General features: G+C 46.2%; 1 long non-coding RNA gene across 1 annotated transcript; it reads left to right on the top strand.

Moving 5' to 3' along the window:
• LOC139234130 (uncharacterized) lies at positions 1-27,375 on the top strand. The gene is made up of 3 exons (XR_011588281.1): positions 1-94; positions 22,189-22,287; positions 27,273-27,375. It is a non-coding gene; the product is annotated as an uncharacterized lncRNA (long non-coding RNA).

Here is a 27,375-nt window from a genome sequence, read left to right on the forward strand (position 1 = left end):
CTTTTTAGTGCTGGGACCTGGTTCCACCCCCCACGCGTAATGGCTGCGTTACGCCAGGGCCCAACATCGGTGTTGCAGTGCGGAGAATACGAAGGTAAATAATCGGCGCCGTTTCTGTTCTAAAAAGTCGCCGCACCTCACGGAGGTGCGCCATTCAAACTGTGGGTGCAAATTTAGGCCCTAAGATGCTCGGTGACGCTGGATGGCGACTTTGCTGCAAACACTTGCAAACAGCAGAAAGTTAAATCTGTGCTGGGAATGCAGTCAGCAGCAGCTTCTCCCCGAGGAGAGTGATCAGTTGTGAGGTCGGAGCTTTTGCTGTACATTTGAAGCTTTCAGGTAATCAGCTGGAGCAATGGCCACTGAACTCTCACCTCAGGTTGGCAGACAAGGTTCTTGAGCTGCGTGAATCCCGTGGCCAGGCAAGAAAATTTGAAGTGGGGGAAAAATGCCCTTAAGTGTCTGTAAACAAACTTATAATGATTTGAATTAGGCCGCCTGCCTCTGTTGGTCGGGTCGCTGCCGCATCAGCAAACGGTTAGAGGGAAAGGTGCTTTGGGGCAGGATGACGGCGGGTTCCCGACCCGCTCTGACCTTTTTCAAATTTCCTCCCCGACCCGTCTCCGATCGCGTCTCACGGACCCTAGAAAATTCTTGCCTAAGATCTTTACATCTGTTGTAACTTTCACTTAAGATATTATCATAAAATGGTGACTGCTTGAAAATTTGAATTTGTATTTTAGCCATGGTTGACCTTGCCAAAGTATAATTCCTGTGCATTTTTCAACCAGCAATTTTCTCCGCATCACTTCTGAAGGCACTGACTCATACTTGGAACTCTTTTTGGAGTTTATCTGCAAAACAAAACACATTAAACCGTGCCACCCGACCTGGGTGACACACCAGACATTTACAAGGCCCTTTTTTTCTTTTTTTGTTTTTTTTTGGGTTTTTTTTGACTCATACTTGGATTATGTTTTCATGACTCACAGGTGTTGATGCATCAGTCAAACGTGAGCCGAAAGAGTGGGTATTAGCAGTCCCTGTCCCTATCCATATCTCGACAAGTGCACTTATCTCATTAAGGTTAGTGATTAGAAAGGGAAGCCCTGACTGATTTTTCAATTTGCCAGCCCAGAGACACTGAGATCTGCTGTGATGCTGTTGCTGCTGCCCTCAGACTTCTTAATCTATCCTTCATTCCTTTGGACTGGGATTTGTTTCTATCTTGTTGAAATTATGAGATTGGAAAACTTAAAAATATTGTTGACATTTTCACTCGAGGAAATAGCATTTCGAGATCTATGTTTCACTGTGTTATCACTCATTGAAATTCCTCTCACACATTTCAATACCAACAAAAGCATAGACAGCTTAAAAATATGAAATCCATTGAGCTAGATTAATGTATTTGCAAAGAGCTTGACACCAAATTAACTCTAAATGAAAGGACTGAAGTAATGACAGAGAAGGCACAGAACAATTTCTAGAATATAGTGAAAACACAGCATTCTGAGCATGTGGGGGATCAATGAGAAATGTCATAACATTAGCTGAAGGCAATGCTGAGAAATGCCACAGTGTCAGTCCTGGATAATTGTCTAACTGCGTAATGTTACATAAATTTTTCCCTACATTTTAGTGCCAAATCATGTGAAAGATGAAGACAAAATTAAATATTTCCTATAGTGTTGGATCCAGCCAAATGTCAGGCTCTCTCATGCATGGCTGACATTCCAATTAAACACTTATGACCTGGTCAAATTAGAAGTCTGTTAATATAATCATACTTATAAAAATAATAGTGAAAGAAGTTGCCCTTGTGGCCTTGTTTGTAAAAGTAGTGTGTAATTGAGACACACAGACCAACAGATTCCACTTTCAGTTGCTGGTCTGTGCTGAATTTTCTGATTTCAGCTGGTGTCAAGGTTACTAGAATATATTCAGCACCCATGGGTTAAGGAGAGGGAAGCCAGCCAGAATTCTCACTATTGCTCACTAACCAGTGCCTTCCTATTGGAAGCATAAATTGGATGATGACAGAATTGGGCTCCATTGTGATGCCTCCTGCAGTTGGATAGCTTCCCAACACTTATTGTCTGGGTGCACATATGAGCAATGGCACCTGGGCAATGTACCAGAGAACCATCAGCCTCTGTGGATCCATTGTTTAGGAAGGAAAAAACACTTTCAGGAGAGGAGTGGGGAAACGGAGTATGCTACTGGAATTTAATATATGATTAAAACTCATAAAAATAATTTATGAAATGTTGATGAAATGTGTATTTATCAAGTGATCAAATTAAGGTGGATAGAAAATATTAAGAGAGTTTAAAAATGGGCCCAGATTTTACGGTCAGTGGCAAATGAATGACATTAGCCGGTCATTACACTTACACTTGCCCACAAACTTTCTATGGACTTTTGCACTATCTACTTGCTGTAATTAGAAATTCATTTTGGCACAGTGCCTGCTCCAGGGCCTCTGGGACCGGTGTGAACAGGGAAAGCAACTGTGTATCTTCTTAATCAGATTGAAGAATCCTTACGGAGGCACATAGACCTAGACCCCTCATGATTTTGAACACATCTATCAAATCTCCTCTCAACCTTCTCTGCTCTAAGGAGAACAACCCCAGCTTCTCCAGTCTATCCATGTAGCTGAAGTCCCTCAACCCTGGAATTATTCTCATAAATCTTTTCTGCGCCTGCCTCTCGAAGGCCTTCACATCCTTCCTAAAGTGCAGAATGGGGCACCAGACTCCAGTTGAGGCCGAACCAGTGTTTTTATGCAGGTTCATCATAATTTCCATGCTTTTGTGCTCTATACTTCTATTCATGAAGCCCAGGATCCTGTAAGCTTTTTTTAACTGCGTTCTCAACCTGCCCTGCCACCTTCAATGATTTGTGCACATATACCCCTAGGTCTCTCTGTTCATGCACATGCTTTAGAATTGTACCCTTTAGTTTATATTTCCTCTGCTCATTCTTTCTATCAAAATATATCACTTCCCACTTTTCTGAGTTAAATTTCATCTGCCACGAGTCTGCCATTCCATCAGCCTGTCTATCTCACCTTGAAGTCTATCATAAGAACATAAGAAACCGGAGCAGAAGTAGGCCATACGGCCCCTCGAACCTACTCTGCCATTTAATATGGTCATGGCTGATTCAATTATGGAGTGAGGTCCACTTCCCTGCCCGCTCCCCATAACCCCTTATTCCCTTATCGGTTAAAAACTGTCTATCTCTGTCTTAAATTTATTCAATGACCAAGCCTCCAGAGCTCTCTGAGGCAGCCAATTCAACAGATTTACAAACTCCTCATCTCAGTTTTAAATGGACGGCACCTTATTCTAAGATTATGCCCCCTAGTTCTAATCTCCCCCATCAGTGGAAACATCCTCTCTGCATTCACCTTGTCAAGCCTCCTCATAATCTTATACGTTTCCAAAAGATCACCTCTCATTCTTCTGAATTCGAATGAGTAGAGGTCCAATCTACTCAACCTTTCCTCATAAATCAACTCCCTCATCTCCGGAATCAACCTAGTGAACCTTCCCTGAACTGCCTCCAAAGCAAGTATTCCTTTCGTAAATATAGAAACCAAAACTGTACGCAGTATTCCGGGTGTGGTCTCACCAATACCCTGTATAACTGTCGCAAGACTTCCCTGCTTTTATACTCCAAACCCTTTGCAAACAGGCTAAGATTCCAGTGGTCTTCATGATCACTTGCTGTACCTGCATACTAACCTTTTGTGTTTCATGCACTGGAACCCCCAGGTCCTGCTGTACTGCAGCACTTTGCAATCTTTCTCATTTAAATAATAATGCTCTTTGATTTTTTTTCTGCCAAAGTGCATATCACTATCCTCCTCACTGTTCACTATACTTCCAAGTTTTGTGTCATCTGCAAATTTTGAAATTGTGCCCTGTACACTCACATGCAAGCCATTAATATATATCAAGAAAAGCAGTGGTCCTCGAACTGACCCCTGGGGAACACCACTGTATACCTTCTTTCAGTTCGAAAAACAACTAATCATCACTACTCTCTGTTTCCTGTCACTGAGCTAATTTCTTATACATGCTGCCACTGATCCTTTTATTCCATGGGCTTCAACTTTGCTTGCAAGACGATTATGTGGCATTTTGTCGAACGCTTTTTGGAAATCCATGTACACCACGTCAACTGCATTACCCTCGTCGACACTCTCTGTTACCTCATCAAAAAACTCAATGAAATTGGTTCGACACGATTTGCTTTTAACAAATCTGTGCTGGCTTTCCTTAATTATAAGCCACATTTGTCCAAGTGACTGTTAATTATGTCCCTGATTATTGTTTCTAAAAGCTTTCCCATAACCGAGGGTAAACTAACTGGCCTATTGTTGCTGGCTTTATCTTTGCTCCTTTTTTTTTAACAAGGGTGTAATATTTGCAATTCTCCAATCCTTTGGCACCGTTTCTAAGAAGGATTGGGAAGATTATGGCCAGTACCTCCACAATTTCTTCCTTCACTTCCCTCAGAATTCTAGGATGCATCCCATCCGTTCCTGGTGACTTATCTACTTTAATTACAACCAGCCTTTATATTACCTCATCTTGAACAATGCTTATTCCATCCAATATCTCCTCTACCTCCTCCTTTACTTTGGGTTATGGCAGCATCTTCTTCCTTGGTGAAGACAGATGCAAAGTACTCATTTAGTATCTCAGCCATACCCTCTGCCTCCATGTGTAGCTCTCCTTTTTGGTCCCTAATTTGCCCCACTCCTCAGGCCCAAATTTGGTGATGGTTTCTGCCTGCCCAAGTGCCGCCCAAAGTGTCATGTATGTAACCACAATGTAACACCACTGTATTACTGTATACACTCAAGCTAGATGCACACTTTGACAACAAGGGGTGAACTTGTGGGAGACACTCCTTACCTGATCACACAGGTATAAAAAGGCAGGTCCCACACAGGGTCATCGCTTTTGGAGTACTGTGAATAAAGAGTTAAGGTCACAGAGTGACCTTGTCCCCAGAATGTGCCTCATATGGTTTCATACTGTAGAGTAAGGACGTTACATTGGCGACGAGAAACGGGAATTCACGACCCACGAGAATGGCCACCGGTAGCACAGAGGAACGGTACTGTGTTGGGGAAGACTGGGACGATTTTGTCGAGAGGCTTCAGCAAAGCTTCGTTACGAAAGAATGGCTGGGGGATGCAGCGGCCGACAAGCGAAGGACTCATCTTTTGACCAGCTGCAGACCAAAGACTTAGTCACTCATGAAGGACTTACTAACACCCGAAAAGTCGGCGGACAAAACCTTTGAAGAAATTGATCGGGGAGCACCTCAAACCAGCGAGTAGCATACATGTGGCCCGACATAGATTCTACACCCACCGACGTCATGAAGGACAGAGCATATCGGACTTCGCAGCGGACCTCCGGCGTTTAGCCAGCCTCTGTAAGTTCACAGATGCCTGCAGGGGGGAGATGCTAAGGTACTTCTTTATCGAGGGCATCGGTCATGCGGGAATTTTCCACAAATTAATTGAGACCAAGGATTTGACCTTGGAAGCGGCGGCATTGATGACTCAAACTTTCATGGCGGGGGAGGAAGAGAAGAAAATAATATACGCACGCAATTCTGCCTCTAACACGGCGATGGATCAGGGAGTCAACATCATCAATGCGACTCAGAGTCCCGCAGGCAGGCAGGGGCAGTCCGACACTCCCCAGGCAGCAATAGACCCCAGAGTAGGACTTCAACAGAAACAATGGCAGGCTGAACGAACATTCACGCCATCACAGTGGACAATGCGGCCCGGGATGGGGCCATTGACACCCACTAATAGGGTACTTAAGAGCAGTCAAAGGGACAGTCAGCGCGGAATGCCTGGCCAAAGTCCCTTTGTTCCCAACAATGGAAACTTTAACTCATGTTGGCGGTGTGGGGGAAAGCACTCAGCTAGATCTTGCAGATTTCAAAAGTTTGTCTGCAGGAACTGAAATCTCAGTGGCCACTTAGCTTGAATGTGCAGGAAGCCTGCAACCAGACTAATATATGAGGCGGATGGACCAGAAGAGGGTTCTTTGAGGCAGGATGACTTTTGGGGCAAATCGATGGACGCCGAGGTTCAGCGAGTCCATGTGGCGAATATTCACAGTTCATACACCAGAACGCCACCAATGAAGATGAGGGTTTTATTAAATGGTATCCCAGTACGCATGGAGCTGGACACTGGGGCCAGCCAGTCACTCATGGGCGTTCAGCAATTTGAGAAGCTATAGCCACTTAAAGCCAGTAGAACCAAATTAGCACGTATTGAGACACAATTACGGACTTACACTAAAGAAATCATTCCGGTGCTCGGCAGTGTAATGTTGGCTGTCACACACAATGGGTTAGTGAATCGGCTGCCGCTCTGGATTGTCCCGGGCAATGGTCCCGCACTGTTGGGGAGGAGCTGGTTAACCGAGATGAACTGGAAATGGGGGGATGTTCACGCAATGTCATTTGTGGAGTGAAGTTCGTGCTCACAAGTCCGACAACAATTCGATTCACTATCCCAACCTGACGTCAGGATTTTCAAAAGTACTAAAGGAGTGATACACATCACCATGGACGCCAGGCCAGTGCACCACAAAGCCAGAGCGGTGCCATATGCAATGCAGGAAAAGATTGAGAGTGAATTGGACCGGCTGTTGAGAGAGGGCATCATCTCGCCTGTTGAATTCAGCGACTGGGCGATCCCCATCGTTCCCGTCCTAAAAGCGGATGGCTCTGTCAGGATCTGTGGCGACTACAAGGCCACTATCAATCAGGTGTCTCTACAAGACCAATACCCACTCCCGAGAGCGGAGATCTCTTCGCCACACTGGCAGGCGGTAAGCTGTTCACCAAGTTGGACCTCACTTCAGCCTATAAGACCCAGGAACTGGCCGCCGAATCTAAACTACTGACCACCATCACCACGCACAAGGGACTGTTCATTTATAACAGGTGCCCGATTGGCATTCGATCAGTGGCCGCGATTTTTCACTGAAACATGGAAAGCCTGCTTGAATCCATTCCTGGAACTATCGTATTCCAGGACAACATCCTCATCCTCATCCTCTGGAGGAGGTGCTACGCCGACTAGACTGGGTAGGCCTGTGACTCAAGAAGTCTAAATGTGTGTTCTTAGCTCCTGAGGTTGAGTTTCTGGGCAGGAGGGTTGCTGCAGATGGGATTCGGCCCACCGAATCCAAAACAGGCGATTCGACGAGCACCCAGGCCCTGCAACACATCGGAGTTGCGTTCATTCCTGGGACTGTTGAACTATTTCGGGAACTTTCTGCCGAACTTGAGCACATTGTTGGAGCCGCTACACGTGCTCCTGCGTAAGGGTTGGGATTGGTTTTGGGGGGATTGTCAGAAACGGGCTTTTGATCGGGCGCAAAACCTACTTTGTTCAAACAAGTTGTTGACCCTGTATGACCCCTGTAAAAAATTGGTTCTGACATGTGATGCATCGTCCTGTGGGGTTGGGTGCATGTTGCAGCAGGGCAATGCTGAGGGTCAACTACAACCTGTGGCTTATGCCTCCAGGTCGCGCTCTCAACCAGAACGGGGATATGAGATGGTCGAGAAGGAAGCACTTGCATGTGTCTATGGTGTAAAAAAAAATGCATCAGTACCTCTTTGGTAGGAAGTTTGAATTAGAGACAGACCACAAGCCATTAACATCCCTGTTGTCAGACAGCAAGACTATCTATGCCAACGCATCAGCTCGCATACAGCAATGGGCTCTCACGCTGGCTGCTTATGACTACTCCATCCGGCACCGGCCCGGCACTGAAAATTGCGCTGACGTGCTCAGCAGGCTTCCACTGGCCACCACTGAGGGGGCAGCGGAGCAAAGCGCCGAGATGGTCATGGCTGTCGATGCCTTTGACAGCACAGGCTCCCCCATCACAGCCCGCCAGATCAAAATCTGGACAAACAGAGATCCCCGCCTATCCCTGATTAAGAAATGTGTCCTGACTGGGGATTGGGCGCCTGCACACGGAGCATGCCCTGAAGGTCAGACCGTTCCACAGACGGATGGATGAGCTCTCCATCCAAGCCAACTGCCTACTATGGGGCAGCCGGGTAGTTATGCCCCAGAAGGGCAGGGAGGCATTCATTAGGGAACTCCACAGCGAGCACCCAGGCATTGTGCTGATGATGGCCATTGCCCGGTCACACGTTTGGTGGCCTGGAATTGATTCAGACCTGGAACACTGTGTTCGCAGGTGCACGACGTGTGCCCAGCTGGATAATGCCCCCAGGGAGGCCCCGCTCAGCCCGTGGCCCTGGCCCACCAGGCCATAGTCATGCATTCACGTTGATTATGCGGGCCCGTTCATGGGAAAGATGTTCCTTATTGTGGTAGATGTGTACTCGAAATGGATCGAGTGCATCATTCTGAATTCATGCACGTCATCCACCACCGTGGAAAGCCTACGTGCGATCTTTGCAACCCATGGCTTGCAGGACATCCTGGTTAGTGATAATGGCCCATGTTTCACAAGCTATGAATTCCGAGAGTTTATGTCGGGCAGTGGCATTAACCACGTCAGGACTGCGCCGTCCAAGCCGGCCTCCAATGGCCAGGCGGAACGTGCGGTGCAAATCATTAAGCAAGGAATGCTCAGGCTTCAAGGACCCTCCCTACAATGCTGCCTATCGCATCTCCTGCTGGCCTATAGATCCCGACCGCACTTGCTCACGGGGGTCCCGCCCGCAGAGCTACTAATGAAACGGCACTCAAAACTCGGTTGTCCCCCATTCACCCAGTCCTGGCCGACATAGTTGAGGGCAAGTCACAAAACGAGTACCATGATCGTAATTCGAGGGGGAGATGTATAGAAATAAATGATCCTGTATTCGTCCTCAATCACGCCATGGGGCCCAAATGGCTTGAGGGCACTGTAATTGACAAAGGGGGAATAGGGTCATCGTGGTAAAACTCAACAATGGTCAGATATGCTGTAAGCATCTGGACCAAGTAAAAAAAAAAGTTCAGCATCGACACGGAGGAACCTGAAGAAGACCATGAGATGGAGCTTACAACACCACCAATGAACGAGCAACAAGAGCAATCAGGAGAATGCACAGTCCCTGCGGTCAGCCCAGACAGGCTGGAATCACCACAGGTGACAGACACTCACGTCAATATCCAACAACCAGAGCCCCAACTGCGGCGCTCCACGAGGGAGCGTAGACCACCTGAAAGACTAAACCTATGATCCCAAGAAGACTTTGTCTGAGGTGATGTCATGTATGTAACCACAATGTAACACCACTGTATTACTGTATACACTCAACCTAGATGCACACCTTAACCACAAGGGGTGAACTTGTGGGAGACACTCCTTACCTGATCACACAGATATAAAAAGGGAGGTCCCACGCAGGGTCATCGCTTTTGGAGTCCTGTGAATAAGGAGTTAAGGTCATAGAGTGACCTTGTCCCCAGAATGTGCCTCGTGTGGTTTCATACTGTAGAGTAAGGACTTTACACAAAGGACTACCAATGGGCGCTGAGTCCCTGATAGTTCTTTGAGCATGGTTTTCATCAGCAAGGTCCCTCGAAGGCCGGAGGGCGTCAAAGCAGTGCTGTACGCTGGCAATCTGGGCGGGAGCCAACGGGAGCTCTGATTATTGGCGGCAAATGCGTTGGCCGCCCAAGTGCCACCGAGGATGGAGTCGGGTCCACGGAGGGTCGAATACCTAAAAATAAAAAGCATTAAAAAAAAACATATGACGACCTTCAGGGGTCCTCATATAGGTAAGTCCCTGTAAATAAATACATTTACAAAATGTCACTAACCTGTTTTCCCCTATCTTCACACTTACCGTTGAGGACAGAGCAGCCACCACACAGCAGTCCACTGCCATCCTGCCGCCGACTCCAGCCACCTGCCGCCTGCATGAATATGGCATCTCGGCGAGCGGGAGTCTACTTACTTGCATCGGCTGTCCACTGACGTTGGTGGGTGCTTCCTGGAGGCTCTCCCCTCCCATCCGCTCCAGACCACGTCGAAAGTGGCACTGGGCGGCAATGGGCGGTGAGTGCATCAAGTTCGGTCCCCTCATCTTACTACCCATTTACTATTTATGTGCCTACTGGATTTTGGATTTCCTTTTATATTAGCTGCAATTCTACTCTCATACCCTCTCGCTTTCTTTTTCACTTTTCCTCTGAGCTTTCTATATTTATCCTAATTCTCAGATGTATTCTTGACCTGCTCATTTTTTGCTTCATCTTACTCTCTATCTGTTTCATCATCTAGGGAACTCTGACTTTAGTTGCCCTACCTTTCCCCCTAGTGGGAATGTACCTCAACATTACCCGAACTATTTCCTCTTTCAAGGCAGCCTATTGTTCCAGCAGAGTTTTGGCTGCCAATCTTTGATTCCAATTTTCCTTGCCAGATCCGTTCTATCCCACTGAAATTTGCCTTCCTCCAATGAAGTATATTTATTCCAGATTGCTCCCTGTTCTTTTCCATAGCTAATTTAAACCTTATGATGCAATGATTACTGTTCCTAAATGTTTGCCAATGACACTGGCTCCACTTGACCCACCTTATTCCCCAGAATGATATCCAGCAATACCTCCTTCGTCGTTGTGCTGGAAACATACAGATCAAGAAAGTTCTTCTGAACACACCTCTCTGCCCTTTACACTATTATTATCCCAGTCTATATTAGGATATTTGAGGTCCCCCATTATTACTACTCTATAGTTCTTTCATCTCTCTGTAATTTCTCTTCAAATTTACTCCTCTATATCTTTCCCACTATTTGGTGGTCTATAGAATACACCTCGTAGTTTAATGGCACCTCGATTATTTCTTAACTCTAACCAAATAGATTCTGTTCTTGCCCCCTTCAGGACATCACTCTCCAGCACTGTAATCAATACTGCCACACCACCTCCTATCTTTCCTTCCTTATCCCTCTGGAATACCCGATATCCAGGAATATTTAATACACAATCCTGCCCTTTTTTGAGCGAGGGCTCAGTTATTGCCACAGCATCATATTCCCATGTGGCTATTTGAGCTTGCAGCCCACTTACCTTGTTTACTACACTTTGTGCGTTCACATACATACATTGTAAACCTATCTTAGACCATCCTGTATTCTCTCTTAGTCTGACCCCACCTAATACCTTAATATTTCTTGCTTTAGTGCTATCCGTCTCTCCCAATCCTTTGTGCCGTTTGTTTCTCATTTATAATGCCCATCCCCCTGCCTCAATAGCACTAGCAAACTTCCTCATGAGGATATTGATACCGGCTCTGTTGAGCTGTAACCCATCCGGCCTGTACAGGTCTCACCTCCCACAGAACCGTCCCTAGTGCCCCAGGAATCTGAAACCCTCCCTCCTGCACCATCTCTCCAGTCACGCATTCATCTGCTGTATCCTCCCACAACTCGGACAGCAATATCCTGATATCCAACTGCATGCGCGGACTCCAGAAGTTGCAGTCCAATTTATTCTTTAATAAGGTGAATGTTGATAGCCAGGCTATTATTTACTTACCTATCTTATTGCCATCAGTCATAATCCTAATCTGGTTTAATTAGCTTAATTCTCCTTTCTATGGGCCCAAGTTTCCACATGATTTGCGCCTGATTTTTAGGAGCAACTGGTGGAGAACGGACTATCTTAGAAATCGCAATTCTCCACATTTTTTTTTCTGCAGTTCTAGTCAGGTAGAACAGTTCTACTTTAGAACAGAATTTTTTCTTCAAAAAGGGGCGTGTCCGGCCACTCACGCCTGATTTGAAAGTTTCCACAGTGAAAACGTACTCCAAACTAAAGTAGAATGGAGCAAGTGAAGATTTTTGTAGAACTGAAAAAACCTGTTCTACACATTAAAAAATCAGGCGCAGGTTACAAATTAGGCGTCCAGAACGAGGGGGGGGGGGAGGGGGGGGAAGGGAACTCATTAAATTCTACAATCAATCCTTATTTATACTTCTACAAATATTATACAAATAAATCCAACCTGAATAAACATTTATAAGCAAAGAAAAGATTAAATAAACCATCTTCCTACCTGTGTGAAAGTGCTTCAGCCATCGTTCGAAGGAAACCGCCGTTTGTTGCCGCGCAGGGGAGGGAGGGGAAGGAGACAGCGGCTTGTTGTCGTGCAGGGGAGGGAGGGGAAGGAGACAGCGGCTTGTTGCCGCGCAGGGGAGGGAGGGGAAGGAGACAGTGAGAAGGGAAGCCTCAGTGCTGATGTGCTGATGGCAATGTGGTTTTATTAAAAAAATTTCAAAAATTAAACAGCTACAAAGAACTACAAAAATGGCCGAGTGCCAATGTTTTTTTTCACACTGAGCATGCGCGAACGCTCCAACGCGCACGTGCAGCGTTGCCGGCAGGAAAAAAACTAATTTAAATAGTACCCGCCCCCTCCCACTTACAAAATCTGTGCGAGTGTAGGCTCCGCCCCCCTGGGCGCCACGCCAAACAGACAAGGAGCTGCAGAGCGCTCGAGAATAGCGCGTTTTTTTTCTGGCGCCGTTTTAGGCGTGAAAAATGGGCGCCCAGCTCGGAGGGGCGCCCGTTTTTTATCCTGTGGAAACTTGGGCCCTATGAATACATAAAATAATTTTTTGTTGATTTATCAAGATTGTCATTTCTATTGAATCTCCCAATACCAAAGCATTATTACAGCTATGCAGAGGGGCTGTTGGCTGTAGCAGATCAAATTTTACAGTTGAAGGTGTATAATTAGGGAGTTTTCTGGCAGCCTGCTCTGAACTGAGCACCAAGCTGCTATATCATGATGTCATACAGATCCGCTTCAGCAGAAACAAGTATGGTTTTCGTATTACTATCTTGGTTTTTATTAATTACATGGTAAAAATAATGCATTTTTAGCACCAGGCGCAATTCTTTAAAGGATTAGAAACATAGAAACATAGAAAATAGGTGCAGAAGTAGGCCATTCGGCCCTTCGAGCCTGCACCACCATTCAATAAGATCATGGTTGATCATTCCCTCAGTACCCCTTTCCTGCTTTCTCTCCATACCCCTTGATCCCTTTAGCCGTAAAGGCCATATCTAACTCCCTCTTGAATATATCCAATGAACTGGCATCAACAATTCTCTGCGGCAGGGAATTCCACAGGTTAACAACTCTCTGAGTGAAGAAGTTTCTCCTCATCTCAGTCCGAAATGGCCTACCCCTATCCTAAGACTATTCTAGACTTCCCCAACATTGGGAACATTCTACCCGCATCTAACCTGTCCTGTCCCATCAGAATCTTATATGTTTCTATGAGATCCCCTCTCATCCTTCTAAACTCCAATGTATAAAGACCCAGTGTATCCAGTCTCTCCTCATATGTCAGTCCAGCCATCCTGGGAATCAGTATGGTGAACTTTCACTGCACTCCCTCAATTGCAAGAACGTCCTTCCTCAGATTAGGAGACCAAAACTGAACACAATATTCCAGGTGACGCCTCACCAAGACCCTGTACAACTGCAGTAAGACTTCCCTGTTCCTATACTCAAATCCGCTAACTATGAAGGCTAACATACCATTTGCCTTCTTCACCGCCTGCTGTACCTGTATGCCAACTTTCAATGACTGATGAACCATGACACACAGGTTTTGTTGCACCTCCCCTTTTCCTAATCTGCTGCCATTCAGATAATATTCTGTCTTCGCGTTTTTGCCCCCAAAGTGGATAAAATCACATTTATTCACATTATACTGCATCTGCCATGCATTTATCCTGCAGCCCCTTAGCGTTCCCCTCACAGCTCACACCGCCACCCAGTTTAGTGTCATCTGCAAACTTGGAGATATTACACTCCATTCCTTCATCCAAATCATTGATGTATACTGGAAAGAGCTGGGGTCCCAGCACTGAGCCTTGCGGCACCCCACTAGTCACTGCCTGCCATTCTAAAAAGGATCCGTTTATCCCGACTCTCTGCTTCCTGTCTGCCAACCAGTTCTCTATCCACGTCAGTACGTTGCCCCCAATACCATGTGCTTTAATTTTGATTTAGTGCTATTTGTTGCATACCATCTGATTTTTACATTTATACTTATAAAGTATTATATTTAATGATGCATTTTGGAAGCAAGAACGAGGAGAGGCAACATCGATTAAAGGTGCAATTTTAAAGGAACAGAAACCTGGGGGTTCACAAACAAATCTTTGAAGGTGGCAGGACAAGGTGATAAGGTTGTTAAAAAAGCATTAAACAACAACAACACATTGTATTTATTTAGCGCCTTTAACATAGTAAAATGTCCTAAGATGCTTCACAGGAGTGTTAAGATAAAACAAATAAATATGACATTGAGCCACATAAAAAGAAATTACAACATGACCAGAAGCTTGGTTAAAGAGGTAGGTTTTAAGTAGCGTCTGAATGGAGGAAAGAGAGGTAGAGAGATGGAGAAGTTTGGGGAGTTCCAGAGCTTGGGGGCGAGGCAGCTGAAGGCACGGCCGCCAATGGTGGAGCAGTTATAACCAGCGATGCTCAAGAGGACAGAATTTGAGGAGCACAGACATCTCGGGGGGGATTGGGAGGTTGGAGGAGATTACAAAGATAGGGCAGGGTGAAGCCATAGAGGGATTTGTAAACAAGGATGAGAATTTTGAAATCGAGGTGTTGCTTAACCAGGAACCAATGTAGGTCAGCGAACACAGGGTACATACAGGATACAAAATGTAAAAAAAGTGGGGCGTCTCGGACAAGAGGACGCAATTTTAAAATCAGCACCAGGCCATTCAGAAGAGAAGTTAAGAAACACTTCTTCATGCAAAAGGTGGTGGAAGTGTGGAACACTCTCCCACAAATAGCTCAATTAATAATTTTAAATCTGAGATCGATAAATTTTTGTTAGACGGAAGTATTAAAGGATATCATCATTATCATCATCATCATAGGCAGTCTCTCGAAACGAGGATGACTTGCTTCCACGCTGAAAACGAATGAGTTCACAGATGTTTCAGTGATATTCCAGGTCCCGAACTACATCCTGAAGGGTGGAAGGCGCCTGTGCGTAGATTTTTTTAATGTGTGGTGGCCATTGCACACCAACCACCACACGGGCTTGACAGAGCTAGGTTATGGTCTAGTGGCAAGGATTAACCAAGACAACTGGAGACCAGCTCTGCTGCATGGACCTAGTGCGCACACATATCGCAGTGTGGGCAGGCCCATGCCTTCCCTGGGCCCTCGCCTCTTCTGGGCCCCAAACTCTCACCTCTCCTGGGTCCCGATCACATCCCTCTATGAACTTTTGCCGCTCCTTCGTCCCGACCTCGCCGGTCCTGCTGCACCTGCCCGCACTGCAATCAGCCGTCGCCCTCCTGCAGCAGCACGCGCTGCTCCCTGAAGTGGTATGCCGCCGCACGCTGCTCCCTCTAATGGTCCCAGCCTGCTGATGGTCTTGCAGGCCGGGACCGTGCCGATTTCTGTGCCGGGCCGCTGCATGCTGCTCCCTCTTTGATATGGAGCCAAGGCATGTTGATGGAGTTGACTCTGGATCAGTTCCTATCGAGTGGAGGGTAGCCAATGTAACCCCACTTTTTAAAAAAGGAGGGAGAGAGAAAACAGGGAATTATCGACCGGTCAGCCTGACATCGGTAGTGGGTAAAATGATGGAATCAATTATTAAGGATGTCATAGCAGTGCATTTGGAAAGAGGTGACATGATAGGTCCAAGTCAGCATAGATTTGTGAAAGGGAAATCATGCTTGACAAATCTTCTGGAATTTTTTGAGGATGTTTCCAGTAGAGTGGGCAAGGGAGAACCAGTTGATGTGGTATATTTGGACTTTCAGAAGGCGTTCGACAAGGTCCCACACAAGAGATTGATGTGCAAAGTTAGAGCACATGGGATTGGGGGTAGTGTACTGACATGGATTGAGAACTGGTTGTCAGACAGGAAGCAAAGAGTAGGAGTAAATGGGTACTTTTCAGAATGGCAGGCAGTGACTAGTGGGGTACCGCAAGGTTCTGTGCTGGGGCCCCAGCTGTTTACACTGTACATTAATGATTTAGATGAGGGGATTAAATATAGTATCTCCAAATTTGCGGATGACACTAAGTTGGGTGGCAGTGTGAGGATGCTGTGAGGCTGCAGAGCGACTTTGATAGGTTAGGTGAGTGGGCAAATGCATGGCAGATGAAGTATAATGTGGATAAATGTGAGGTTATCCACTTTGGTGGTAAAAACAGAGAGACGGACTATTATCTGAATGGTGACAGATTAGGAAAAGGGGAGGTGCAAAGAGACCTGGGTGTCATGGTACATCAGTCATTGAAGGTGGCATGCAGGTGCAGCAGGCGGTTAAGAAAGCAAATGGCATGTTGGCCTTCATAGCAAGGGGATTTGAGTACAGGGGCAGGGAGGTGTTGCTACAGTTGTACAGGGCCTTGGTGAGGCCACACCTGGAGTATTGTGTACAGGTTAGGACCTGAGGAAGGACATTCTTGCTATTGAGGGAGTGCAGCGAAGGTTCACCAGACTGATTCCCGGGATGGCGGGACTGACCTATCAAGAAAGACTGGATCAACTGGGCTTGTATTCACTGGAGTTCAGAAGAATGAGAGGGGACCTCATAGAAACATTTAAAATTCTGACGGGGTTAGACAGGTTAGATGCAGGAAGAATGTTCCCAATGTTGGGGAAGTCCAGAACCAGAGGTCACAGTCTAAGGATAAGGGGTAAGCCATTTAGGACCGAGATGCGGAGGAACTTCTTCACCCAGAGAGTGGTGAACCTGTGGAATTCTCTACCACAGAAAGTTGTTGAGGCCAATTCACTAAATATATTCAAAAAGGAGTTAGATGAGGTCCTTACTACTAGGGGGATCAAGGGGTATGGCGAGAAAGCAGGAATGGGGTACTGAAGTTGAATGTTCAGCCATGAACTCATTGAATGGCGGTGCAGGCTAGAAGGGCCGAATGGCCTACTCCTGCACCTATTTTCTATGTTTTCTATGTTTCTATGATACAGATCAGACATGATTTCATTAAATGGCGGAGCAGAATTGAGGGGCTGAATGGCCGACTCCTGTTCCTATGTTGCTATAACTTGTGTTAAACCTTTATAAATTACTGGTTCGTATTCGGCACTGCACCAGGAGTGAAAATTCATAAACAATTACCCTATGTACTTTTTAGAGCCTAGACACAGAGTGAATTGTCAGCATTCTGGGATTACCATTACTGTTCACTGTTCGTTGGTATTCTTGCCAATGATAGCCAAGGAAAAGAAAAGATACAAGGATTTGCATATTTAAACTGACGCAAAAATATTATGCTTGGGTGGAAACATTACAACATTAATGCAACTGATGATATTCCAATACTGCCACCTCGGGTAAGGGAGGTTGTGGCCAGTTTTATCAGTATTGGTTGAGTAAAGGTTGAAATTCATTTATATTCATCATTTAAATAAGCAAACCTTAAATATAAAATGTAAAACTTATTCCAGGGTATAAATTCGTCTTTGGGTAGTGCAAAATGGGTAATAGCCAATTGGGAGCCAGTTGTGCGAAACGGTCTGGTGATTCATTATCATCCGTTCTGCGCTACTCTCCAAGATAAATTTATACCCCATTAATTATCTCTACAATTATTTTTATAGAAACAATAATCAAGTGCCCCCTGGTTAAAGGGGGGGGGGGTCACTTTCCAGAAACTTTCAATCAAGTGCCCCCTTGTTTTTCCTTTTTTTTGAGGGCATCAAAAACACAAATTATACAAGTGTCCCCTGATTAAAGGGTGGGGGGGGCACTAAACCCAACATATTAAACAAATTAACTTTTGCCAGTAAACTTAATTCAAACTAAAATTTGGTTGCCGGGAGTGATGATGCACTCCAGTCCCTCCGGCGCCCACCTCTCGTGGAAGGCCGCGTGCTCCATCTCCAGGGTCACCCTGGCTCGGATGCAACCGCAGAAGACAGGCAGGCAATCGGGCTGAATAACCCTCTCAACTGCCCGTTGCTTGGACCGGTTGATGGCCACCTTGGCCGTGCCCAGGAGCAGTCCTACGAGGAGGCCCTCGGATCTGCCCGCTCCCCTCTGCACAGGGTGCCCATAGATCAGGAGTGTGGGACTGAAGTGCAACCAGAATTTGAGGAGTAGCCCCTTCAAATATTGGAAGAGGGGCTGCAAGCTCGCACACTCAACATGCACGTGGAACACGGACTCCTCTAGACCGCAGAAATTACAGGTGGCCTGGGAGCCTGTGAAACGACTTAAAAACTTATTGCACGGGACTGCTCCGTGCAACACCCTCCAGGCCAAGTCCCCAATAAATAGGGGGAAGATTCCCGCATAGAGAGCAGTCCATTAGGGACCCCCGCCTCCTCCGAATGGTAAGATGGCGTGCCATGGCGTGTCCGGACGGCAGACGAGGATGACGACATGGAGAGTGTGCAAGAGCAGCCCGCGCAGAACTGAAAGGCACGGAGGGGGTTTCCCGGAGGAGGCTCAAGTTGTGAGGCGCTGGCTCCCGAGGGAGGTTTCGGGGCTTGGCGCCGATGAGGAATTCCATCCAGACGGGGGTCAGTTTGGACGGGATCGCCCCACATGCTTGAGCCTCCTCGACACACCTAATGGAGTCAGGGCCCAGTGCTGTTTGCGCACCGCACATCGGCCCAGGATAGGCGCGTGCCAGCTCGTCTGGCGCCATCCAGCCCGCTCCTCTAACATTGAGCAGATCCCTGACCCTGGTCACCTTGCCAGACACAGCCCTCTCGTCCGCCTGCCACCTAAAGCCGCGGTCGTGGATGTATGAATTCCTGAGCAGCGGCTCCCGAAGGCTAGCCACCACTCCAGACGGGGAGAACTGCACGGTGGCGACTCTGTTCCAAACCCTGATGAGTTCCTGGCCAACTCTGCCTTCATACCTTTTGTAGTCTGCTTTATTTAAGCTTCGGACACTGGTTAGAGATCCAACTTTCTCACCCTCCAACTGAATTTGAAATTCAACTAAGTTATGGTCACTCATTCCTGGAGGATTCTTTACGAGAAGATCGTTTATTAACCCTGTCTCATTACACAGTACCAGATCTAAGATAGCCAGCTCCCTGGTTGGTAACGCAATGTACTGTTCCCGGATACACTCTATGAACTCTACCTCAAGGCTACCCTGGTCCCGCATTGGACTCTTCATTCACCTGAGAACTCATATTAGTGTGGGAACAAGTCATCCTTGACTCCGAGGGACTGCCTATGATAATGATGATGATGATGATGATTGGAACAATGGTGTGCTTAAGATTTCAATTAATTTTATTACTGTATTTCATCTCACAATGGTATATTCTTACAGGCTGTTTGTCAGGTTATTGCTGGTTAGATCAGGATACGCGAACCAATAGATGAAAATAATCTGAATTGCTAACATTTGCTTAAATAAGCAAGTTACATAACATTCAAATAAATGCAGTTATTTACATAGGAAATAAAATAAGTAAAATGACTTTAGGCTATCCAATTCACATGGATATTACAGGAATGACATTTGGATAAATAATAACTTAGTTGGTCTTTAAGTAATCTTTAAAGCATAGGTTTGAAAAAAGGGTCCATGGAGCACCAAGTTTCTAAGGAGTTCCTGAGGTAATTGGATTTCTATCAAACCAGTACCAGACTTTTGAACATTCTGCATTTGTTGACTTACAAGCAGGTTATTTCTGCTGCTATATGCTCGTTTAAATATTTTGTGCAATTATCGCAATGTATTCCTGTGGCTACATGATGCTGTCTTTCAGAAGGTCCCCGGGAATATGCCAAGCAAAACAAAAGTAGCTGCAAATTCCTTGCACAGAATTACATATTAATTACAGCACAGACTCAGGCCATTTGGCCCAGTAGGTCTATGCCGGTGTTTATGCTCCACACGAGTCTCCTCCCATCCTACTTCATCTCACCTTATCAGCATATCCTTCTAGCTGATCACAAAGATTCAATCTTACCTCTGGCTATTTTAGTCTTTGCTCTCTTTTTGTCCCATGTGTTGGGATAGTCACTGTTCTCCCGAGTTCATTTTTGCTACTTGAAAATGATGCAGGATGAAACATAGAAACATAAAAACATAGAAAATAGGTGCAGGAGTAGGCCATTTGGCCCTTCAAGCCTGCACCACCATTCAATATGATCATGGCTGATCATTCAACTTCAGTACCCCATTCCTGCTTTCTCTCCATACACTTTGATCCCTTTAGCTGTAAGGGCTACATCTAACTCCCTTTTGAATATATCTAACGAACTGGCCTCAACAACTTTCTGTGGTAGAGAATTCCACAGGTTCACAATTCTCTGAGTGAAGAAGTTTCTCCTCATCTCGGTCCTAAATGGCTTACTCCTTATCCTTAGACTGTGACCCCTGGTTCTGGACTTCCCCAACAACGGGAAAATTTTTCCTGCATCTAACCGGTCCAATCCCGTCAGAATTTTATATGTTTCCATGAGATGCCCTCTCATTCTTCTAAATTCCAGTGAATATAAGCCTAGTCAATCCAGTCTTTCTTCATATGTCAGTCCTGCCATCCCGGGAATCAGTCTGGTGAACCTTCGCTGCACTCCCTCAATAGCAAGAATGTCCTTCCTCACATTAGGAGACAAAAACTGTACACAATATTCAAGGTGTGGCCTCACCAAGGCCCTGTACAACTGCAGTAAGACCTCCCTGTTCCTATACTCAAATCCTCTCGCTATGAAGGCCAACATGCCATTTTCCGCCTTCACCGCCTGCTGTACCTGCATGCCAACTTTCAATGACTGATGTACCATGACACCCAGGTCTCATTGCACCTCCCCTTTTCCTAATCTGTCACCATTCAGATAATATACTGCCTCCCTGTTTTTGCCACCAAAGTGGATAACCTCACATTTATCTACCTTATACAGCATCTGCCATGCATTTGCCCACTCACCTAACCTGTCCAAGTCACCCTGCAGCCTCTTAGCATCCTCCTCATAGCTCACACTGCCACCCAGCTTAGTGTCATCTGCAAACTTGGAGATATTACATTCAATTCCTTCGTCCAAATCATTAATGTATATTGTAAATAGCTGGGGGCCCAGCACTGAACCTTGCGGTACCCCACTAGTCACTGCCTGCCATTCTGAAAAGGACCCGTTTATTCCTACTCTTTGCTTCCTGTCTGCCAACCAGTTCTCTATCCACGTCAATACATTACCCCCAATACCATGTGCTTTAATTTTGTGCACTAATCTCTTGTGTGGGACCTTGTCAAAAGCCTTTTGAAAGTCCAAATACACCACATCCACTGGTTCTCCCTTGTCCACTCTACTAGTTACATCCTCAAAAAATTCTAGAAGATTTGTCAAGCATGATTTCCCCTTCATAAATCCATGCTGACTTGGACCGATCCTGTCACTGCTTTCCAAATGCGCTGTTATTACATCTTTAATAATTGATTCCAACATTTTCCCCACGACTGATGTCAGACTAACAAATCTATAATTGCCTGTTTTCTCTCTCTCTCCTTTTTTAAAAGGTGGTGTTACATTAGCTACCCTCCAATCCATAGGAATTGATCCGGAGTCTATAGAATATTGGAAAATGAGCACCAATGCATCCACTATTTCTAGGGTCACTTCCTTAAGTACTCTGGGATGCAGCCTATCAGGCCCTGGGGATTTATCGGCCTTCAATCCAGAAGCGGGAATTAAAGAGTTAAGCATGTTTTAGATTAGGAAGCCAAAAACACAATTTGCTGATGTGTCGAAATTGGCAGGTGCAACTGTTGGACAATGGTGCAATTCCTGTTATTCAGAGCTAATGTTGTAGGCCTACAAAGTGGCTTCCTGTTGTTATTCAGAACTAAAAATAGATTCCTGTTATTGGCAGGAGGCAGGATATAGGATACATATGTTCATACCCAAGGAGGATGTGAAACAATTAGCAAAGTTTAACTTGAAGAATCTAACTAAGCGAAAAAAATTGTCACGTGGTAGAAAGACTGACCAATGATAATTTAAATGATGATTTTGCAAAGAATTCTGTATAAAAGAAGCAGCTCCTGAAGTATTAGATGAGAATGGTTGGGAAGGTTTCCAGTTAAGGAACTGGTGTAGACTATGTCTCCCTTGATCAAGCAATTAAACAATTCTTTTTTCCACAACAGGCCTATGTTGAGTGTCTTTGTCATACTCCACATTAAATGGCGTAGTCTGGCAGGACGCACCCGGGCAAAAGACAAAAGGACGTTTGCAGACCAACACGAGTGAGTATATATTTTAAATACCACACATAAGTCCGATGTAATCTGCCGCGAAATGTGTCGATCGCCTGGGGCATCCAAACTTGTGAAAAGTTCTGTAATGGTGTAAAAGACTTGAGGTTAGTTAAGAGGTCACAATAGTAATTATCAAAGTAGGATCAGCTTCGTAGGTTTGTAATTGCAGGTTCGAGGAAACAAGGTTAAGGGGGACAATGAACCGATAGAGGGGTAGACGTACCAAACATAGATGACATGCAAAGATATGCTAGATTGGGGGCCGGAAGGTTCACTGAGTAGGTATTTTGCTGAGGACCATAGAAAATTGATAGTTACTATGTTAAGTGATGGATGGGATCCCAAAGAAGACCCCGCAAAACAAAAATTATGGTGGGAGAAACAAAAAAACAAAAAGACGGCCAAAGCGGGTTTGATGCTGATCAGTCAGTGTTTGCAATATAAGGCCAGGCCTCAGCTCGGAGAATTACGTAGGTTAAGGGTAGAAGTAAGTAGTTTTAAACAGCAGATGGAGGGACGCTTTGGGCCCCTACGCAATGACCAGGACGACGAGATAGACAGTAAGACAAATGACGTGCCCCCGCCCTATGAGAAAGTAGTCCCAACTGCCCCGAAAGGGGACAGCAGCGACGACGAAGATGAAACTTCCATCGCACCAGTGACAGTGACAGTAAGAGGTTCCAATGCAGGGGCACTCAAATATAGGGCCTTCACCCCCCGCCCCCCCCCACTCCGTAAAAACAGGGCATACTTAAGGATTTGGGTGTAATAAAACCCCCACAACAGAAACATAGAGTTTTGGAAGTCCCTGCAAGAAATGTATGACATTCAAGATATGCATGAACGGGACGTTCATCAACTAGTAAGGGCAAAGTGCCCATATGACAAGTGGAATACCCTGGCACAAAATTTTAGGGACGGGACCTGGGTTCTCAACGTAAACGGCGCCCGGGCCACAAGGCAGGTTGCATACAACGGATTCAAGACTGCCGTGCAGACTAGTCTTGGGACCATCACAGCCCAATTGGGGCCTTATAATGTTGGTAAAACAAAAGAAAAATGAGAATAGTAATGAATATGGAGAGCGTTTATGAACAGCATATCAGGAGTTGTCAGGCCAAGCCAACCTAGACCGGAACAATATCGCCTTCTGTAGCCTTCTGTAAAATGTTTAAAGATGGGTTGTTGGCAGAACATCAGAAAATTCTCAAAATGGGGGTAATAGCAGCCAATACGTACGATGGATTGGTACAATGGGCATGTCAGGTAGATAGCGAGACAACAAAACAGATAAAGAGTGAGGTGGCGGCCGTGAGAGTGGGGAATAGTCAGGAGTGTTATAATTGTGGAAAGATGGGACATCGAAAAAGCGAATGTAGATCATCCCCACAGAAATGCCGGAACTGCGGCAGAACCGGCCACCCCAAGGACCATTGCTGGGCAAAAGGGGCGGGGAGGGGCAGGAAGGACAGGGACCAGATGAGGAACCCCCACAGGCTAACCTAACCGGAGCAACTAGGCAACTACTACTCCAGGTCTTGAAGGAACTGGGGCGTGATTGAAGGTCAGCGGACTCCCTACGGAGTGAAGGTGACTCGCGTATTCACGTGACAGCAGTGTTAGGGGTCGGCAGTGTGATATGTTAGTGGATACTGGGGCAGCAGTCTCTATTACAGACATCCCCTTGCCAACTACCTGAAAAATCATGACAGTAAGGGGGGTGGAAGGGACCAATTCGACTGCCAAATTAAGCGAGGTTGTATTATTGGAAGTAGCTGGGATCTTACTACCGGCCCAATTTTACGTAATGCCCAACAATGAGGGTACAATACTAGGAATAGATTTATTGGATCCATTAGGGTTGCTGGTGGACCCCGGGGAAAGAAGGTAATTTGGGTAAAGGCCAATGGTCAGAAGACGAGTGTGTCAGGGAGGCAAGATAGGTTCGATGGACATGCTCAAGTTGGAAGTGCCCAGATCATAACAAGGGACTGGGCTGGGCTAGGACAGTAGGGGGCCATCTGCCGGCACGTCAGTGGAGTTTGGGCAACGTCCAACCAAGACTGCGGGTTGGTAGGGGGGACCCTGTGGTGATCCCAGGACCTGAACGTTCCTCACATAAACAATATCCCATTAAACCAGAGGCAATGACCGCCAGAAAACAAATCAAAAAGGAGTTATTAAATAATGGGATACTTAGAGAAGCGGAAGGAATTACCAACTCCCCGGTGTGGCCAGTAAAGAAGCAAGACCATTGACTACACAGCTTTCAATAAGGTAACCCCAAGAAAGTACCCCATTGTGGCATGCCCCGCTACCATATTTAATGGGTTGAAGCCCGAACACACGTGTTCACAGTACTAGACATAGTCAATGGCTTTTGGTCCATTCCCTTGGCAAAGGAATTCCAGGATAAATTTGCCTTTAGTAACCACCGATATTCTTGGATGCGGGTCCCACAAGGATTCCACAATCGTCTGGCAATATTTCATCGAACCATGAGCCGGGCCATAGAAAAAGTGGACCTGACACCATACAGAAGTACAATGCTGCAGTATGTACATGACCTGTTGATAGCCTCAGAAGATGAAAGGGGGCACACAGGCGCACTTATCGAGGTCCTAGAAGCCTTACGAGAGGCGAGGTTTAAGGTAAACCCCAAAAAGGCACAGATTGAACAAGCCACAGTACAATACGTAGGACACGACATCTCCCAAAGCACTCAAGACAATGTCGAAGGATAGGAAAGAAGCTATTCGAATCATGCCCCGTCCAAAAACAGTCTGAGGAGTGTGCCAGGTACTGAGAGTCTTTAACTACTGCCAATTTCGCAGCAATTGCGGAACCCATGCAGAGGTTGGTAAAAGGGGGAAAACCGTCCCTAGAGACCATAGAATGGGGTCCCGAGAAAGAGACGGCATAAGGAAATCTGAAGGAGGCCCTAATGTCCGCCCCAGGATTGGGCCTCCCGAATATGGACCTCCCTTTCCACGTTTACTGTGAGAACCAAGAAGCTTTTATGAAGCCGTGGTAACACAAATGCATGGGGACAGAATAAGACCCATAGCTTACTATTCAACCCAACAATCACCAGTAGCCGCAGGCTGCACTAGACTGTGCCACATGGGCAATCAAGGTCAGCGAACCTGTCGTGATGACAGGCAAAATTGTCCTATACACCAAACACACTCTGGTAGAAATGTTGAATACTGGAAAGCTCTGGGCCATCTCCAATGTCCGCCGAGCAAAGTGGGAAGCCGTTTTGTTACCCCACGATGAATCAGTAAAGATAGTCAGAGACACCGGGGAAAACCCAGCAGAGTGAATCCTCACTAGGGGGGGAGCCCCACGAGTGTAACGCATTAGAATGGAAAGATTCCCCAGGGAATGTGAGTGAGGTATCTCTCGAAAACCCAGACCTCACATTGTATGTGGGTGGATCCCGACGGTACGTCGACGGCCACCCACGCACGGAATGGGCGGTATTAAACCAGCATCTTGAGGTAGTGATGCAGGGAGCGCTGGACAGAGGCCTTTCGGCCCAAGTAGCAGAATTAACCGCACTAACGGAAGCCTTATTACTGGCAGATGAAAAGACCGTGAATATATATACAGATAGCAGGTATGCCTTTGGGGTAGTACATGACTACATGGTAGCATGGGGAAGGAGAGGGTTTGTTACCTCTGGTGGTGAAGCCATCAAACATGATGAACGTATAAAATTACTATTAGAAGCAGCCAACAAACCAGCTAAAGCAGCAGTGATAAAGTTAAAGGCCCATCAACAAGTAGTGAACGAAATACAGCGTGGAACTGAGGCTGCGGACAATGCCGCCCGAGAACCGGCCACATCCACAGACATAAACATAGAGTCAGTCTGTAGCATTACCACAGAGGAGGACATAAACATAATTAAACTGCACGCAGATACCAACGAGGAAGAAAGCAGAATGGGAGAGGAAGAGAGGATCACCTGGTATAGACTCCGTGTGGAGAAAGGACGGAAAGATGTTGGCCCCTTCCTGCATTCGGCAAATGATCATGGAGCTACACCACGGCATTAACCATGCCGGTTGTAATGCCATGATATCCAATGTCTCACAAGATTGATGGTGGCCGGGAATTGGGCGCGACGTTGCTAAACATTGTTAGCACTGTGTTACGTGTGCTCAACATAATCTGGGAAAAGCGATTAAAAATAAGGATGGCACACCAACCCCGCCCACGGGGATCATGGGAAAACATACAGATTGATTTTACTGGGCCCCTAATAAACTCCAGGGGAAGGAAGTACTGCTTGGTGATTATTGACCAGTTTACAAGGTGGGTGGAAGCATTCGCCACCCACAATTGCACCACAACCACGGTAGCCCGTATACTAGCGGAAGAGGTAATTCCCAGATGGGGATTCCCATTCAGATAGATTTGGACCAAGCGATTCATTTCACAGGAAAGGTAATGAAGGAAACTTGTAAAATACCGAACATTAAACAGAAACTCCACATCCCCTAACATCCCCAGAGTTTGGGAATGGTAGAAAGAATGAATAGAACCCTCAAAACCTCCTTGAGTAAAGCAATCCAGGGAACTGGACAGGCATGGCCGGAACTCCTGCCCACCATATTGATGAGACTGCGTGCTACACCGACCACACAACAGGACTCACCCCTTACGAACTAATGACTGGACGAGCAATGAAACTCCCCTGAAGAAATAGTTACAGGAGGAGTAGAGTTAGGACGTTTACGTGATAGAATTAGGAAGTATGTGATGGAACTGAGTAGGCAGTTGAAAGGTATGCGACAGGAAGTGCGAGATAAGCAGCAAGAGGAAGACAAGGATAAAGGAACAAAACCCCCGGCGGTCGTACCTGAGGTGGGGGCAAGGGTAATGGTTAGTGTTATGTATGAATAAATAGTTTGACTAGATACTGTGAGCTCAAAGTAAAGTGTGAACTTTGTCTTTTATTGCAGGTCTCCAGTGCCTCTCCAGCCTGTGAGGCCTCGTTCAGTACAGGTGCTCCCAAGAGATTGTGGGATCCCTTGAGACTCCAGGGGATGAGCCCTCTGGTGGTTA

The sequence above is a fragment of the Pristiophorus japonicus genome, chromosome 2 (genome assembly GCF_044704955.1).
Source record: "Pristiophorus japonicus isolate sPriJap1 chromosome 2, sPriJap1.hap1, whole genome shotgun sequence".
Classification (NCBI taxonomy): domain Eukaryota; kingdom Metazoa; phylum Chordata; class Chondrichthyes; family Pristiophoridae; genus Pristiophorus; species Pristiophorus japonicus.